Here is an 18,476-nt window from a genome sequence, read left to right as displayed (position 1 = left end):
GTAGAACTCTAGCTGACTTTGCCTGGAGGCTGATGGTGGGCTGGGTTTGTATAGGTGACACCTCCTCTCCAAGCCAAGGCTTCCAAGGCTGGAGCAAGGGGCTTTGAAGCTCAGGGTGGGGGCTCACAAGTAAAGGACAAGTGGAGCTAGAGGGCAGGGTGACCTTGCTAGAGTCATAGAAGCAGGAGGTGCAGGCACAGGGGAAACTGTCAAAGATGAGGCAAAGAAGAGTGTTTGGGTGTGTACAGGGACCTGGAGCTTTCCCTGCCTGGCTGCTTCCCACCCTCACCTTCCTCCTACTAGGGCCAAGCGTTGGACCCAGCCATTGATCAAGACAGCTGATAGGCCTGACCACTAAATGTCATGTTCATTTTTCTTCAGTCTCTTCTGGGGACCTTCATGTGGGGGTAGGGGCAGGAAGAGGATACAAACATTAACCCTGTCTGTGCTGGAGTCCAGGCTGGGTTTGCCCTGTGCAGTGAGGACCAGGAGTGAGAGAAGGAACACCACTCCACCCCCCATTATGGGGAAGAAAGTCCATGTCCCACAACCCCAGGGCTGCAGAGGTTTTGGTTCCCCCTTGACCCGGGGCATAGAGCCTGCCCCACCTCTGACCCACTTCCTTGCTCCCCCACAAGATGACTGCTCCCAGCTGGCCATTGGAAGAGCATGCTTTGGGGTCAATGACCCCAGCTCCAGAGCCCTGAAGCAGCAGGGGTGACGGTCAGTCATGGAGAAGGTGAGGGCAATCAGTAGAGAGAGGCCTTTTCCTTGAGTTTATTCTGCTTCCACAGAGCCAGCCTGCTAAACTCTTCAGGAGACATGGAAAATACCCTTGGGAAGTCCTTGGCTGACAGATGCCACTCAGGCTTCATCAGATCCACACCTGGAGGCAACTTGGTTCACCCCTTATTGGTCACCACCAGCATTTTATAGGGACGGATTTGCAGGCCTGGGCTTACATTCTTATTCTCCATGGGCTAAAGTCTGTGGACTGTAGCCGGCTCAGGGTGGTCCTGCAATAGGTGAGGAGAGAACACTTAGATCTTCCAGGGTACAAGGAAGTAAGAAAGGGTCTCTGGTCCTTTCCTTCAGATAGGCAATGACTTTTCCATCTTTTATTTCAAGATCATCTTTCCCAAGTTGGAAATCACCTTACTGAGTTCTTCTCTCTGACGCTTGCTGAGAGCCTCCATCTCCTCTCTGGAGTCATCATCTTCCTCCTCCTCCTCTTCTTCCTCTGCCTCCCTCTGAGATGCCTTCTGCTTTCTCCATTCTGTCTCCACAAGGGCCAGTGGCAGGGGCATGGTCAGTAGCCAGTTTTCATCTTGGCTGGCTGCTTGGGGTTGGGGGATGGGCCACAGGGATCTTAGCTGCCTTGATGATAAAGTCCTCAATGAAGTGCTTGCTTTGGGGGCTGCCTCACATAGACTTTCTCTGCTTATAGATGGGTGGTTTCTTATAGATGTTGGAATCTGGGCAGATGGTCTTAGGATGGTGGAAATGGGTCAGGTTGGTCTCGGGAGTCCCAGTGCTTCTTTCGGCTGAAGCCTGAGAGATGGTACCAGGGGACTGGCTCTCTTCTTACGCCTCTGGGGATGGTGGGGAGTTGTGGATTTGGGTGATAGCTAGCATTTGGCTTCCAGGAAACTCCATGTGTTCCAGGAGGGACTAGGTAAAGTGGCATTTGTAGATCATGAGGTTAAGCCAGTAGATGTCCAGGATGGCCTTGTCCTGGGGGATGGCAGCCAAGTCCTTGTAGCTCAGCACCTGATTGTCCGTGGAGTTTGTGTGTTAGCTCTGTTTTTCCAACTGACAGTAAAATAACTGCATAACTAGTAAAAATTTTTTAAATGTCCATCTGTGTACCATGTAAAGTAAGCCAGGTTACCACCAGTGGTTTGAGAAAAATTAAGTGTAAGTTATTTTTAAAGAACTCTAATATCAGACACAACATGAACAGTTTAAAGTAACTGTTTTTAAAATGTGTTTAGTTTTGTAAATGCCTACAAAGTAGGCTATATGTGGGGTTTTGTAAACTAGATACTACACAATAAGAACAACGGGTTATAAATTTGATTTTATAATACTAACATTGTTATTTATGTCCAAATAGATGCACATTTATGCATTCATAAATAAACTTAACATAATATGTGATATTAATATATTATGTGAATTAGACAACATGCACCAAAATTAAGAATTTTAAAGGATGGTATACAAACACAAATAGAAATAGATATGTAATCAGTCTTCTCTACAACTCAGTCGTTAGTCTTGAGCACAACATACTGCTTATACTCCATTGGGTAAAATCTGGGAATCAGAATTTGATTGCTTAGCAGAATCAGTGATTTCACATTTTTTAAAGACTCCATTTTCAGCCTTGATCTCTGAGATGAAGTCGTTTATTTTATTACATCCCCTCCACAATTTCCAGTTATTTGAGTACTTTTATTTTAGTGTGGCATAGTGGTAGCAGAGCATAACAATGGATTGTGAAACCGGGAGAACCTCTGCTGAAAGACCAATACACACAGATTTTGGTATACTAATTAGTGGTATTCAAAATTGTTAAACATAGATGTATTTTTCTGGGAAAGCTATAGGCAAAAAAGAAAACAAAACAAAAAGACATAGATAGCTGAGTTGGCAAAGAGGTACTCTGCAGACTGCCGACTCGTTATACATTACTTCACAGTTGTTCACTATGGGCTTAAGGGCAAATGGGACGCCTTCAGTTTTTGCTTACGAAGACAAAGGGAAAATCTTCCCTTTTTAGAGGATGTTTTAAGTAGGATGTGGCTTATAAAAGCATCTTATTAAAATGGCATTCTCCCCATGGACATGTGTATTAAGAACCAATTCACCCAGCCTAAAATCAATTACCTCTGCCTGTGGCAATGAAATCTGTGTGAAACATATGCTCAGAGGTAGTTAGCATTCCACTGAAGGTTACTGCTTCCGTCCAAGAGAGCAGTACCCGATTTAATCAATTCTCTGAGTGTTAAATCTCAGATAGTAAACAACTTAGATTATAACCTGTGTAATTATTAAGTATAACAAGACACTGTGTTTTGACTAGCTAATTCACAAAGTAATCAGTGGTTAACTAGAAAGTTCTGATTGTTTAATACTTACTTGAACTTTTATTCAGAAGTAACACAAAGCAAGTTTGAATATTAACTTATTCCCGTGAGTTTGGACTTGCCCTCTTCGTATATGTTCTGCACATTGCAGTCAGAGTTTTCTTTCTAAAGAAAAACTTAGGTCATTCTACTGCTTAGCATGTTCATCTGCTCTTCCATGCTCTCTTGGCAGAATTCAGACACCTTTACATGGCTTAGTAGGCCCTTCGTGATCTGACCGCTCTTTACTTCTGCAGCCTCATCTTTTATCCCTGCACCTCTCCATCTCCTCTCCTTTTCTTCCACTGGAATTCTACACTCTGGTCATTCTGAATTTCTTTTTATTTCTTCAAACACAATACAATCTCTCACTTCTGGGCATTAATTAATACAGGCTGTTGCCTCTGTCAGGAACTTTCTTCTGCTTTTTGTTTAACTCATTTCGGTTTCAACATAGATAGCAATTCCCTGGACAGCTTTCCCTGACTCGCCAAGACTGGATTAGCTCTCTTTCTGTATTGTTCCATAATGCTCTGTTTTATACCTATCATAGGTTTCTTCATGCTGAACTTACTGGTTTATTTAATAGTGTCTATTTTCCACACTATTGTATTCCTAGAGGCTAGGTGTTAAGCAGGTAGTAGTTGCTCAAAAAATGATTATTGAATGATTGCATGATTAAACTCTTAGTCAAAAATATAAAGGTGTTTCTCAATCTCTTAGTTGACACAGAAATGATTCTCAACACACCCCAGAAATTTGATTCACTTCCATCAGAAGCAATGGCTTACTCAGAATGGCTTTAATGGCAAATGGGAGGCATAGGAAGATCTCCATGATATGAGGAGTGTGTGAAGGTGTATTTGAAAAGTCCCTCGGTGAGTCTGATGTGTGGCCCTGCCGCAATATGGGTTCTAGATTAGATTCACTAATTGAAAGTTTTTACACCAAAACTTTGGAAAATGGGGAAAAAAAGACCTTATCATTTGGGTTTACAAAAAAAGAAGAAAATGGCTAATCAGTTACCGGTGCCTCCCAATCTGGTTTTAAAATATCATTTTTTACCTGGGAATTCTTATACTTTCCATTAGTGTGAGATCTGAGGGTACTACTGTTAATGGCTCCTCCAAGAACATGACTTAGCTATGTCAGACCCTGCTAAGGTTTCTGTTTCATAGGACTGTGGAGGTGTTTGTAGGTCCCAAGGTTCACCCAAATAGCATGAGTTTTAAACTACAAGTAGAAATCTTATCTGTAAGCAGCTACTGTATCTTTTTCTAGCTACACTCCATTAAAAGATTTGGCCTGGGCTGGCACTGTGGCCAAGTGGTTAAGTTCGCATGCTCTGCTTCGGTGGCCCAGGGTTTTGCCAGTTCGGATCCTGGGTGCTCACCTAGTGTCGCTCATCAGGCCATGCTGAGGGGGCGTCCCACATAGCACAACTGGAAGGACCTGCAACTAGAATATACAACGATGTACTGGGGGACTTTGTGGAGAAGAAGAAGAAGAAAAAAAATGGCAACAGATGTTAGCTCAGGTGCCAATCTTTAAAAAAAAAAGGTTTGGGCAATGTATTCATATCAGAAAATGAAATGTTAGGATATTAGAAAGTAAGATGTTTAAAATAAAACAAATGGTGGCTTTTGGAATCAAAAGCTTTTAGGGATAAAATAAAGGAGGAAGCTTCAGAACTTTTACACATCAGTAAGAAATTAGCAGCTACTTAATCCTAGACAGAATTTGCTAAAGTATTTGGGGAAACATATGGGAAAAATGGTTTTAATGAACAATTTAAAAATTTCTTGCTCCTTGTATCTTAGATAAAGAATACCTTTATGTAGAAGAATTTGCTATTTGAGAACAAATCATTGACGAAAAATGAATTAGTTAATTACTGGTATAGAGACAGGAGAGTTAACTCCTGGAAGAACAAACTTGACTCCTATCACTAGCAAAGTAGAGTCATACATTATAAAAAGTTATATGAATTTACATCCTTTTTGACAAAGGCCAAAAAGTTTCGCAATACTCCATGTTATCAGAGGTATGGGGAGAAACATACTCTCATACACAGCTTGTGGGTATGCACCAATAACCTTAAAGACATTTAAATCTTTTCGTATTAAAATTTTGCATCCAGAATTTATTGTAAAGATACAGGTAAATTGATGCTAAAGATGCACGTACAGAAACGTTACTGTAACTCCAAAATGTTGAACCTGTTGGAAGCAGGGAATTAGTCTGTTTTATGCAAAGTATCTAGAACAGTGTCTGGCACATGGTAGGTATTTAATAAATATTTGTCTTTGTCATACTTGTTTGTAATAATAATAAAAAGCAATTTAAATGTGTAACAACATAGAAATGGTTACATAAGTTAGGGTACATTCAATAAGTAAAATTTTATGCAGTTATTTAAATGAAAGATATGAAAAGAAGTGTATTATGTAGGGACTTTCATTATATATTAAATATATACGCATATACATAATTTAAAAAGCAGATAACATGATGCTTAGGATGGTCTTATTTTTGTAAATATTTCTTTTAAAATGGCATACACTAAAATGTTAACCATGGTGAGATATCATGTAATATTCATTATATTTTCTTATGTTATATTGCTCTGTATTACTTGTCAAATAAAATAATAAGATGAATTAGTAAAAGTTCATGTTGATAATTCACAGATTACAGAACACATTTCGTACTCATTAATATGGCTAAACGCTTTTATGATCTTATTCTCATTGTCCTTTGTATCTTAATCAACTACTTTCTCTTCATGTATACTTTCTTCCAAACAGACTGAGTTCCTAAGCTATACGATAACTCACTTAATTATGGCTATTTAATGTTACTTAAAATATTCTCTTTTTCTGAAAATGCTTTATCTTTTATCTCTGTTGAAATCCTTTCATTTGTCCAAGATGCGTCTCAATAATGTCTTCGATTTTTGAAGACATAATTTTTAATTTAAGTTTTTATTCTTCCATTTATTTTATATCTCTTATGGCATTTAACTCCTTATATATTATATTTGTGTTTTTTCTGAACATGTAATTTCCACTCATAGAATAAATATTTGATGATATGGAATAGTGTCTTATTATTTACACTGCATAATGTATAGCAAAACATCTTGAATAGAGCAGAAGATTTTTTGAATTACTAACTGAGATGTTTTCATAAAAAGCTCAATTACAGTCTTACTTATATAGAAGGAAAAAAGGAAGAAAAAAATAATGTTTATAAAATAGCTTAAAATTCTGAAGGGAAATTTCAAAATATTTTGCAAGTTTTTATTTTACCTGCTGAAGAGAGTTTGTGTATATATTTTAAAGTTTAACTAGTTCATGGGGCCGGCTTCACGGCCAAGTGATGTTCGCGCGCTCCGCTGCGGTGGCCCAAGGTTCGGATCCTGGGCGCGGACATGGCACCGCTCGTCAGGCCACGTTGAGGCAGCATCCCACATCCCACAACTAGAAGGACCTGCGACTAAGATATACAACTGTGCACAGGGGGGGTTTGGGGAGATAAAGCAGAAAAAAAAAAAAAAAAGATGGGCAACAGTTGTTAGCCCAGGTGCCAATCTTTATAAAAAAAAAAAAATTTAACTAGTTCAAATGTAGAGCATTAGAATGAGGATTTTTTTTTTTAAAAACCACTGTTTTAGTCATTCTAGGTCATTGTTTTGTTTCATTTTACAATAATGAATGTATGACAATGATCTTATCAGATCACACATGCAGGAGTCAGAGCAAATGTAATTTTGAAGTTAGCCCAAGTTAGAGATTTGGAACTGATATATGCCCACAGAAGTTTTTATGATTTTCTCTAACTTAGAAATACCTGAAATCTTTCCAAGCTGATCCGTTTGAGAATTTAAGACCAGAAAGTTTAGATAAGCATCTTAGGAATTATGACTATGCTTTCTCAAATGTGGCAGGTGTGCCACACTCCATTTTGGCTTTCATACAGAATCTTAATCCATGCAGGAAGTATGCCACTTTATCTGTCTCAGTCATTAGTTCTACTGACACCTCTAAGTTGGGAGATCCGAACGCAATCACGGATAGCACACACCTGTTTAATACTTAATAGCTCTTGTCATGGCGGTCATTTAAAAATAGGGTGGTTCTAAATGCATCCCTATTTCCTGGGCAGGTCGTTGTCGGGTCAGCAGATTTCTCCACTGAGACAACTTGTCTGACCTTGCTTCTGTGTCCATTGTGTCCTTCCACTTCTCCATTCAGCTGTGAGTTGCCCATTGCCTCAGCTGGGCCTTCAAAGCACTCTGAACTTACCGTTCCCAGATGCCCCGGGACTGGCTGTTTTTATTTCTAATTTTTCTAAGAATGGCCATGTAGATATGTGTTAGGCTTGGGTTCATGAAGGAGTCAAAGCAAAGCAGCCTGCTCCACAGTTAAAAATAGGGAAGTCTTACAATGAGTTGCCCCAACTCTCTGAGCTGGGGATAAACAGGGCTGATCTATTTTGGAAGCTTTTTTGCTCAGATCTCATTGCAGTGCTTAAGAGGCTGCCCCAGCTGTCCTCAGGTATGTACAGGAGAGTTAACTACAGCCTAGGGAAAGGGTTGAGCACAGCTGCCCTATAGAGATCAGACCTTTTTCTTTATCATCAAAAGCAACAATAACTGTAACCACCACAACAAAAAAAGGGTATTTTCTCTTTTTAACTTATACCACAATGCATGTCTTGTCAGGTTTGCATATTTGCCTAGAGAACACTGCTAAAATGCTCTCAGCCCAGTTTTTGATGTTGCTCATGTTATTATGCTGTAATGTCACGGATGTGATCATGGATATTTAAGAATAAAGTTGAATTGTATTGCAATTTGCTTTTTTTCTTTGCTTCAAAGCTCAAGTATTTTAGGAGTTTAGGAAAATGTTTCAGAGTTTCTTTTTTTTTTTTTTCCCCAGATTAAGACAATGTGTGCCTGTAGCATTCATCATTTAAGAGAATGGTGTTTTTCTCTTTCAGACCCCAATTTCCACTCATTATTAGAGAGCTGAATTCTAAATCAAAAATTATGGAGAAGAGATGTGCAACCTGAATAAAACATTTCCAGAAGGGCCTGAATAATGGTCCTGAATAAAGAGAACTGAAATGTTCTTGAATTGTAATTGGAAAAAACTCAAGTGTGTATACTAAGTAGCACGTGTACTAAGAAGAGCTTAGTTATTATTCTTAGTGCTATTTAACATTTATGGGGCCCCGATAGTATTTTTAGTTCTGAATTGAACACAAGTGGTCTGGTAAGTGATCCCCCATCGCAGTTACCCACGTGGAGACTCACCTGTAATCCTTCTCTGTGCAGAGAGGGGCAGCACTGGTGAGCAACCCCAGAGGGAGTGGACTGTTAGTGCAGCAGTGTAATCTGACTCACAGCAAAATAAGATAATTAGTTCAGACAAATATGGCCTTTGAAAATATCATTTGACACCTTTTTTCCCTGATCTGATTCCATTGAGGCTGAACATTCAGAAGTTAGCAAACGCATTTGTTGGACTCATACAAGAATGCTGAGAAACTGCAGAAGGTGGTAAAGGTAGATTGAAGAGGACTAAAGATTACGGTCAATTTCTGACCTCAAGGATTTTATGCTCCAAAGATAAGTAGCAGAATGTCTTTTCTTCTTTGTCTCATATCAACAGCATAGAATCAACAGTAATGGCTACTGCTTCTGATACTTAATTCTGAAAAAGCATGATAGAAAAATTTCTGAAGTAATGAATATTACAGTCTGGAGGAAATAAAAAATAAGAGAACATAATCCTGTGATAATTAAATGTTAGATGGAATTGAGAAAGGTGTATATGTGAGCCACGACAGAATTTGTAGGAATAAACATGATTCTATGTGTAAATTTTTGTGTTAGTGGCTTTATATGCACAAGGGTAAAAAATGGTCCCACCGCTGAGAAGAAACTAAACATCCACCAATAATGATAATACAGGGGACACTTCGCATTCTAAGTTAAGAAGTATACACTTTATTCTCTGGGCAGTAGGGAGCTGTTCAAAATTTTTCAGCAGGTGAATGACATGTCCAGAATTGAGTTTTATGAAGACTAACCTGATGGCATTTTCAGGATTGATTAGCATGAAGCCTGTATTGTGACAGAACAGATTGTGGTAATGCAAGTCTGAAATATGGTGGTGGCAATGAGAATAGAAAGGAAGAAATTGATTTGAAAGATCCATGACAGTGGGACTACGGGACTTGATTATTAAATATGGGACCTGAAGTAGGGAGACGTCAGAGATGACTCTAGACACTGAGAGATCAAGTATGGAAGGAAAAAAAATGTCCTGTCAGTGGCTTACTATTATCTCCTGGATCCTGTGAGTTGTGTAATCAACTGCATTCTAAAAATCTTGGGTCCAAATCCATGTTCCACATCTACTAAGCACACCATGTCATCCTGGCATCTATGTTTTTCACAGTGATCTATTGCCAACCATAGTTATTACATTACAGAAAAAAATAGTGTGTGGCAAAACTATAGGCGACTAGACCAAGAGAATGCAAAAATAATTGCATTTAATGTATTTAAAAAAATTAAACCTCAGCCGGCCGATGGCACAGTGGTTGGGTTCGCACATTCTGCTTCAGTGACCCAGGGTTGGCCGGTTTGGATCCAAGGTGCAGACATATGCACTGCTTGTCAAGCCATGCTGTGGCAGGCGTCCCATATATAAAGTAGAGGAAGATTGGCATGAATGTTAGCTCAGGGCTGGTCTTCCTCAGCAAAAAGAGGAGGATTGGCAACAGATGTTAGCTCAGGGCTAATCTTCCTCAAAAAGAAAAAAAATTAAACCTCAGTAAATAAAAGTTCTAGTAAAAATTCACTTCCAAAATAGACTAGATCAATCTAAGTTAGAAATTTGCTTTAAATGTATCCATCCCATTGAAAGCAAAGCACTAGTTACACACACACGCACACACACTCTAGTAGGTGTCTTTTCTCTGGAATCACTTTTAGTTGTTGAGGAAATATTGCTGAAGTGGTGTAGTCTGCTGAGGCAGATTCTCCTAGAAGTTTTATATTACACAAAGTGCATTTCTTTTTAAAGTTTTCAAACCGCCCCTTACTGACTTGAAATTTAATGCATCTTACACTTACATTCTCCTTTGCATTTTTAGCAAGTTTCAGCCAAATGCTTGTGTAACTGCTTGGCATGTTCACAAATTACCAGGATCCTGAAGGACGTATATTTCTATTCTTCTGTCCACATATTGAGAACATGGGTTTAAATAGATGCCTTATAGTATCCCCTAGACTCACTCAAATGGTCCAGAAAAATGGGGAAGTAATAATTCCAGTAGACTCTCTTGCTTAAGGGAATTGGAACTATTCTATGTAGAAGTATATGCATGCAGTTTAAAAATTTTATGCAAATATATATAACCATTCTACAGAAAAATAAAAGCATTATTGCCAAAGCCACAGTTAATAAGACATTACTGGACTAACTTCATTCATGACTTCAGATATTTTCCAACTTTATTTTCCTGTTTTGAATTTCTCATCTTTATTTAAAACTTTATTTTCTTTTATAGTATGTATTTTCGTAATTCTCATGTATCATTTAGCTGACATTCTCAAGTTGTATTGGTGTCATAGAGGCACGTAAATCCAGAAGATAAATGTCACTATCTTCATGGAAAGTAAGAAAATCTTACTCCAATTTTTTTTGAGAGTTTCCAAAGACTTAGCATTAAAATACACATTTACTGTTGTTTTTGAGTAAAGGCAGCATTCACAGGAATTTAAGAGATAAAGCTCAAAATTTCAAAGGGATGTTAGATTTGGAGGAGCAGGCAGCTTTATACTCTGCCCATGATTCCTGGAGGACATGCTCACAAAGCAATGTACAGCATAGTGACAAGGACTTCAGATACTGGCATCAGACAAATCTAGTTTGAGTTCTGACTCCATTATTAACTAGCTGGGAGGTTAACTTATTTAATTTCTCTAAACCTTAGCTTCATTGTCTGTAAAATGGGGGAGTTATAATATTTACTTCGCAGGGTTGTTACAAAGATACTGTATGTAAAATACTTAGTAAGAGCCTGTCTCACAGGCCAGTGTTAATTCATAACTGCTATGAGTATTATATGGAAGTCATGAAAGATGCCTATTTGATATTGCAAATTTTAAAGCACCTTCCTAGGACACCTCACAAGTTGGACAGTTGTTTTTCTCTTCACCGCTCTGTCAACCTTGTGCCTTTTCCTCCATTACCACATGCATTTCTACATTATCATCGCGATTTAATAATTTGGTTGTCTTTGTTACTCCAAGGAAACTGTGGGCTTCCTGAATGCTTGTTCTGGAAATGGATATGGATCGCTCACTATACACTAACTGGGGTTAGGTTTATGTAAATGTATAGCTAAACATAAAATTAAAATATTGTTAATCACAAATTTTATTTGTTTATTTTCATCTCGGCAGAAAACCAAAATATTAACTTGATAAAGTTACTTATATTGAGTTTTAGTCACATTTAAGTAATAACCAAATTTTAGTGAGAATATAAAGCCAGATTACACAAATACCTCTAGTTCATGGTATACTGTGTACAGAGCAGAACAGTTGGTAACTCTGGAAAGACAAATGGAAGGGCTGGATCACTTAGGAGATTAAATTCCCATTTTAAGTGAATAAAAAAATGCAAAAGTTTCAAATAGATCATGGTCCAATTAAACATTCATTTTTCAATTCACCATATGATTTCATGGGCAAACAGCTGATAACATCCAAATATCATTCAACTTCCTTGATGGACCTGATTTATTATTTTGAGATTAGATACAAATTAGTTTGAAACAAAAATGGTGCCTTATTGAACTTTGTTCCTCAGATGCCTATAGATGCAGGTATTATTTTCAATGTAAAGATAAATTGCAGAAATAATTTTGAAGATTGAGGCCAATCTTTTCTTCCTTACCCCTGAGTTTCTTTCTCTGTGATATAAAATAGCAACATACATAGCCTTCTTATATACTTAATGACATTTCAGCCAATTATCTGTTTCCTTCTAAGCCCAAAATCAGGCATGATGTAAAAATAACTTAGGTAAAATTTAATACAATAAAACAAACCACATACAAGGTAGACTTTTAAACAAATTAGAAAATGTCACGCTAAGGCCAATTCTCCTTAGGCAAATATATGGATAGAGATGATTGTGTTAGTAATTTAGGAATAATGTCCACCTTATTTTAGTCTGAGTTGTCTTGGTAAATTGAAGCATGTAAATTTAAGTTTTTTCCCTGTTTAACATGGAGAGTGATCCTGGGGATTGCCTGAAGACATCCCCTTCAACATAGCCTTAATTTTGGAAGTGTTGAGCGGGCAGGAACAAAGACATTTAAAGCCACCACTTCCAAATTCTCCTTGTCAAAGATCATTGGGAAGTGATAGTGAATGCTTGGCTCATTAAGATTGAAGTATTTGAGACATTTTAGAATTTCTTATACATGGAAAGATTTGGGGCAGTCTTTCGTTCTTAGGTGAGTGTGAGGTTGTCTGAGGGGCTGTGTGCTTCTGAGATTGGGACTCTTTGAGTCTGAATTCTCAAAATACAGTGAGTAAACCACTGCTAGGACATGAGGTAATTATCGGTGGTAGAAGAGCAGACACTTTTTAATTTTAATAGCTGAGATTTTTAAAATATGGGATAAGAAAATATAGCTAACAAAATAAGCGAGAGATTTCATGAGATAACTGGAATTAGTGTGAAATGAAGTAGTTAGTGTCTATAGCAAATACCTGTATTCTTTTTCATGGTACATTGGCATGTCTTAAAAGGATATGGCCAAAATTATGAAGATATTATACAAAGGACTGAACTTTGGGAAACACTGTCCTTAAAGGGAAAAATTAGGTAAATTATTCATTTTTCATTGTTTGTCTTATTGCAGTGATGGATAATGAACATTTTGTTGCTTTCACCACCAATGAACAAGAGTGACTGCATTAAATTACTTTCTTCCAATGGAGAAAACATAACCAATTTTGTATGCACTGTCTACTAATGCATTTCTTTCTTTCCCTTACTTTGGTTTAAGGTAACACAAGAATTGGTTTTAATTTGTACATTGTGAAGAAAGTTAATCAGTTTTAAATAGGATTCTTATTCCAGGTTACAAAATTTGAGTACCCAGAGAACACATGCTAGGTAAACCTGTTTGCACATTTATTCTTTCAATTGTACGTTCAACAAATATTTATTAGATTTCTATTTTCCCTTTCAGTTAACTATAAAACATTTATTATAATATTCATTTTTTAAAATTCTGGCCTGATTTTTCTTGATACCAAGGAAAAGAGAGCCACCCACAATTATTACTTAAAATTATCTTAGATTTTTGTGGGTTTTTTTTCATAAGAATCTAATGCAGTGTTTTCCAAATTGTGGGTCATGCACCATCTGAAGAAAAGTCTCCTGAGATACCTTCCAAAATATAAGTTCTCCAGGGATGGGGTCTGGGAGTCCACAATTTTAACAAGTTTTTAGGTGATTTCTATTTGTTCTTCTAAGATTGGGAGCCACTCAAGAAGAGAATAGGAACTGAGTCTAGCATTTGTGCAGAATTCCACAGATAGATGGATATTGAACATACTCCTTAAATAATTAATAAATACAGTTCTATAATTTGAGGAATAGCTTTTATTCTTGTTTCATTCTCAACTCACCTCCTTTCCATCTGCTTTCTCCTTCTTGCTTCTACCTCCTCCCAGGGAAACTTGCATAGGTCCCCAATTCCTTATGTAAGACTACTTTGAACAAGTTGATTCCTCCACTACTGTATCTTCATATAGTCTTGGAGACCACCCAAGGGCAATGGTTCAATTTCATTTCATTTTCAAAAATGCTTGAGAAGTGAACAACGCGCACACACATGCCCTAAATATGGAAGCAGAAAACGAAAGTGTCTATTTTCACAGAATGCCACAGCTTGAGTATCTGCCCAGGCTTTATGATATTTTCATTGATTCATTTAATTCATTTTCTGTTGAGCTGATCAAAAATTGCCAGAGCAATTGTCAGTTTCAGGGTAATTTTATTGCTACTTTTAGCTGTACTCTGGCGAGGAAAAAAAACAAAGGGAAAGTTAAACACATCTTGTTCTAATGCAGAGATGAATAGCACTGAAAGAGTCCCAGTGTGGCACTTCTGGCATCGGTCAACGAAGCTGAAAAGCGACGTGGGACAAACAAGGAAAAATGGGGGGGAAAATGTTCCCATAAATTCAAAATTAAGTTCCTCCTTCAATTTCCGTGAAGCAAACTCCCTGTGGTGAACATCTGGCAGGCCATTAACTTTTGTTACTTTATTTTATTAAAAAATCTTAAGGTGAGAGAAATTTCTCCATTTGGAGACCTGATTTAGCATTGAGGCTCAAGTCCCAGCCATCGTGTTGTCATTGCACAGTACCCATGATCCAGCCGAGCATATTGCCCTCACAACCCTTACTAAGTTTTCCGCCAAAGGTTGCAGTTCTTTGTCATTTTTAAAAATCATTAATCCTGATAGGTTTTTTTTTCAATAAATAAATCAGCTGATCAGTGGCCTGTATCTGCTGGAGGAAAAGTGACTGCAAGATTCTTCATACTTGATAGCTTCTCGCTTGCATTTTTTTTTACTGTATTATTTTCTACAGGCGCTTGAACATCAAAACTATTTACATAGAGCTTTTTCAATGATCCATCAGAAGGATGTGAACTGTTGATTGCACCATTTTCTTTATTTGCACAGCTGCTATAACCTTCAAACTAAATCATTTTCTTACTGTGTCTTCCCTTTCTCTTCTCTTTCTCTTTCTTCTCCTTTGTGAGCTAACCGTCACTTTCCAAAGTAAATGTTTCATATTCTAGCATCAAAACTATTCGTGTACATTAATTTCCAAGCCATAAAATTGAGTATTAGTCAGGTTATTTTCTGTAAAAAATGCGCGGTAAATGTTAGAGAAACAAATGAAAATGATTTACTTTTTGTTAAATTTAATATAATTTATGAACTTACATCTTTATATTTCTTTGATAACATGTATGCATCTATCTGTCATGGCTCTATCTATTTTAATTATTTAACATGTGGTTTTTAACCTAAGCCACTTTTAAGTCAAAAACATTTATTCAGTTTTATGAATGATTCTAATAATTTTTTCTAAAATAATACATAAATATAGTTTCTGTTTATTATAATTTATTTGTCTCTAAACATTCGTACAATAATTAGAACAAGCTTTCAACCAACTCTGAATTGTTTGTGAGTAAAAACTTTTAAATGTTCTTCTACTTTTAGTCTTACAAAACCTTTTGTGATAATAGGCATGCAGTAAAACTTCAATATTAACTCCTGAAACAATTCCAATGGCTTTTTTTTCAACTGATAACAATTTTTTTGGTGATAATATTATTTTTGAGAACTAAAAGATTAAGTAAAGGAGCTCAATTTTGACTTTTATTTATGGAGTATAGTATAACTGCATGGTGAATTACATTAAAAAACAAAAAAGTTGGTTGTTATATATTTTTCCCCAATTATTTCAGCTTAAGTAAATATCTACATCTGTACCTATCAATGTATAAAATGCTGTGCTGTTTGCAAAGTGAATTTTATAGAATTCCTTTGCATGCGACAGTAGCTCTGGAAGTTGAGTTAGAGTAGATATAATTACAGAAATGAGAAGTCAAGCAGGAAAGATATGATTTTGAATAGGGAAAACTGAGGTACAGATTTCAAGGGATTTTATAAAAGTTTGTATAAAGAGTAAGTGCAAAGTTCTGTGATTCTAAATGTGTTGCTCTTCCTAAAATAATGGGATTCATTATATTTCCTGAGAATTTTTAATTTCATTGCCATTTTTAAACACATATACAAAGGAGGGTATAAAAATTCAAACAGACAATTTCAGATGTATAAGTGAGTCCTATAACTCATTGGGAGAAATATAGGACCTGTAAAGAATTTCATGTCTGTATTGCTTTTTACTTATATAAGTAATACAGAAACACTTTATAAATTATACCAAAATCCCAAAGTATATAGAATTAAAACAAGAAAGGCTAGTTTTGACCTCTCAGCAGCAAATTCCATTTCCTCTCCCTGATGTAAAAATGTTATTTCCTTATCTGGTTACTACTGCTTGATTTTTTCTTTCACTTAAAATGTGTCTAGAAGTTCTTTTCATATGATTTATCGTGTTCTTTTTAATTACCTCAGAGTTTTCCATAGTAGCAATATGATATAATTTTATTTACAATTCCTTCATTGTTAAGCAATTTGTCAATATTTTTGCTATTAACAAATTGTGCTCCAATGAACCTCTTTTTCCGTATGTCTGTGTACACAAGTGAGTATTTCTAACAGTCATCTTTCTAGAAGCAGAATTAATGGTTCACCATCATGCTTACTTTTGAGTCTGATGGATCCTACTGCAGTACCCTTTCCTATCAACAACCTGTAAGTGACTATTGGTCTCCACCCGTGCCAAACCATATATAAATGATTATAATTATTTCTACTAATTGTTACATTATTATTTTAATTTCCATTTCCTTGATTACATATAGTGCTGATCAGCTTTTCAAATATTTACTTTTTTTCCAGGGAATTACCTATCTCTTTGTTTTGACCATTTTTCTATAAAGTTTTTTTCTTGATATGTAGATGTACTTTATATTATCTAGTTGAAATCTAAACATAAAGAAGACAGAAGAGTGGGGTAACTTCTCAGCCCTATGTTCATCTGCAAAGTGAGGACAATAAAAGCACCTTTCTTCTAGTAAGGGCCGAATAGCTGTTACTTGTTTTTATTAACTTGCTATGACTATCTAAATCTACAGTGCTCTTTCTAAAGAAGTCTATTAAGACTCTTTATGGAGTAGAAGAGTACAAATAGGGTAGACAAATTCCAAAAATATTAATTATATGTATTTCTGTTACCTAATTTGCAGATCCCTAAGGGGTCTGTAGGCCCTTGTCAAATATTATGTGGAAACTCATCGTCTAATTCATTTAATCAGTCCCAACAAAGGGACTTTGCTCAGGCCTCCTCTCCAAATATGTATCTATCTGATTCATCTAAATTTACTTCTTGTATTGAATAATTTAATCAGATAATTGCTGACCTTTGATAAATTTATTATTTGTAATTATAACTAATATACCTAGAAGATTTACAGGAATTCATTTTCAAATTTAATTGCTAGACTATTTCAGGTTACCAATAAGTTTCATGAAGTTCCAATGCTGTCTATTTTCTCCGAGTCTCTTTGTATTTTGAGTTCCGTTGTTTATATGGGTGTGTAGGTTTATATGTCTATTTGCATATTTTATCAAACAGAGAGAGATTAGTTAGAGAAATGGAGGAGAGATGAACCCAAATCTGATCAGAAGACATACCTTGTACTAGAAGAACAAGAATCTAATTCTAGTGTCTATGCAGACAGGTGATTTTCTTTTGTGAAAGAATATGTAAAGACCTTTTCCCTTACAATTTTCTCATTATTGTAATTCCCTAAAATTCCTAATGATCTCAAAAGACTCTTGCATACTGTTATCACCTGGCTTTTTAAATCTTCCTTTAAGTTGCTTATGCTATTGCTCTTTTATTTCAAAACTTGCTTCTTACCCACTTGATCTACTAATTGGGGTTTTACCTTGTGAGGTGCTTTGAGCTGCTTTTTCTTGCCAGCGGACTCTGTTCTCTCAACGTGCTTCTTTACACCACCCTCTGCCTTTTCAGCTTTCAGTGTATATCATCTCTCTCATCCCTGTTTTCTTCAGCTGCATTGAGCTTGTTTTATTTTGTGTGTGTAGACAAAAAATGCCCTCATGACAAGAAATGTCACCGCTAATCTTATTTTCCGTTTCTAGTGTGTATTTTATTAAATTTTTTTTTCGTTTCTTAACCTACATACTGACACAGTGCCAGGCTTATTTCAAGATTTTTAACTCAGTCAACACCAACTGGCATGTGTTAAACTAGGAGAAAAAAAGAAATCAAACAGAATAGGAATTACCGGAAATCTACTGCACTTTCTGGATGAAGAACTTGGGTAATTGAATTGTTACAAAGCCACAAGGTCTAGAGAAAGGAATACAAAATGCCCAAGATAAAACTGAGGAGAATTATTGAGTCTGTTAAATTAGATTTGAATAATTTGCTCCTGTGATAGAACCTTTTCCTATAGGAGAGCATCATGACTGAACCTGAAATAAAATTACCGTCAGACCTAAAGCTCATTGACGACACAGCAGCGCTGCCAGATATGTAGCACATTAAGTAACATAACCAAGT

At 36.5% G+C, this 18,476-nt stretch overlaps 1 pseudogene; it reads right to left on the bottom strand.

The window, feature by feature from the left end:
• Positions 1 to 749: 749 nt before the first annotated feature.
• LOC106831152 (dematin pseudogene) lies at positions 750 to 1,788 on the bottom strand (annotated as a pseudogene).
• Between the last annotated feature and the right edge of the window lie 16,688 nt (positions 1,789 to 18,476).

This window comes from Equus asinus, chromosome 9, assembly GCF_041296235.1.
Source record: "Equus asinus isolate D_3611 breed Donkey chromosome 9, EquAss-T2T_v2, whole genome shotgun sequence".
In the NCBI taxonomy this organism is placed as follows: Eukaryota; Metazoa; Chordata; class Mammalia; order Perissodactyla; family Equidae; genus Equus; species Equus asinus.
This window is presented reverse-complemented; position numbering and strand designations above follow the sequence as displayed.